Source organism: Mustela nigripes, chromosome 12, assembly GCF_022355385.1.
Source record: "Mustela nigripes isolate SB6536 chromosome 12, MUSNIG.SB6536, whole genome shotgun sequence".
Classification (NCBI taxonomy): Eukaryota; Metazoa; Chordata; class Mammalia; order Carnivora; family Mustelidae; genus Mustela; species Mustela nigripes.
The window spans coordinates 83,938,194-83,939,709 of record NC_081568.1 but is presented as its reverse complement, the minus strand read 5'-3'; positions in this window follow the sequence as shown (position 1 = coordinate 83,939,709).

The following is a 1,516-nucleotide window of genomic DNA, read 5'->3' as shown; positions in this document are numbered from 1 at the left end:
TTGAATGTCAGTAGTCTAAATGCACCAATTAAAGATAAAAGATTATCAGGGGGCCTGGGTATCTGAATTGGTTAAGCATCTGACTCTTGATTTTGGCTCAAGTAATGATCTCAGGGTCATGGGATGGAGTCCCACAGCAAGCCCTATGCTGGGCTCCATGCTCAGCATGGAGTCCACTTGTCCTCCCCTTCTCCCTCTTCCCTCACTCATGCTTGCTCCCTTTCTGTCTCTCAGAAACACACAAATACATATCTATACAAAAAGATAAGAGATTGTCATAGTGGACAAAAAAACATGATCCAGTGTATATTTTCTACAAAACAAACAACCAACCCCCTCCCACCAAAAACACCTCTTTAAATACAAAGACACATTAAAAGTAAATGAATGGAGAAAAATACACCATGTTAACAGTAATCAAAGTAGCTTTATTAACTTCAGAAAGAACCAACTTTCAAAGGAAAGTTTTAAGAAATAAAGAGTATTACATATTGATAAAGGGGTCACTTCTTCAAGAACCACTGCCTTAAAAGTAATGAAACTTCATTCCTCACCTCTATTTGTCAGCGTAACTTATATCCGGGAGCTAATTAAAATTCACATAGAATTTTCACAAACCTACTTCACTGCATTCAAACTATTAGTTTGTTAAGATTACAGATGCCCATTTTTCAACTGAAGAGACTATGGTTAGTTGCCACTGTAAAGATCACAGTATGATGCACTCAGTATAGTTCATTCAGATCCTACTACCAGGTGGTCAGAACACTAAGGAAATGCAGAGATCTCCCAGAAGAAGTGAAATCCAAGCTAAGATGAAAGTGAACTGGTTCCTAGGCAAGAGATGAATCACAAATGAACAATTACACATTTTATTTTAACTACAAAAAGGGGTCAATGAAAATGTTTAATTAAGAGAGTACATGACCATTCTGCTTCCAAGTGAAGATTAGAGGATCAAAAAGCTGGCAGGGAAGAAATGGCTGATTCTAGGCCTAGACAGGCAAAATACAAGATGGTTTACAAGCATCTTACAGTGCCTGAAAAGAAGGAACTGAGCAGAAAACAAAAGAATTAGAGCATGCCCCATGGCTACAGGGGTGGAAAGGACTCCCCCTGGCAAAAGCACGAACAATGTGACCAAAAAATAAATAGATAAACAAACAAACAAACAAACAAACAAAATAAATAAATATCCATGAAACTTTGTCCTTCTATATTGATAAAAATAAGCTATTGGTTATGTGAATAAATAAATACAGAAGAGACGACTCTTCCCGTGGAGAGGGATTCAACATAATTTATATAGACTCTCCACTCTCAAGGAGAATGAGCTTAACTTCCCTTCTCCCCTGTGGGGGCCACGTTTACTGGCTTTATGCTAAATAACAGACTATGAAAAGGGATAAAAGGTAACTCTGCAGCCGAGGAAACTGGCAAGCACAACCTGGACCAAGTAACTGGGTTTAACACTCTCAACCACAAGTCATATGAATTGCACACGATCGTGGTATAT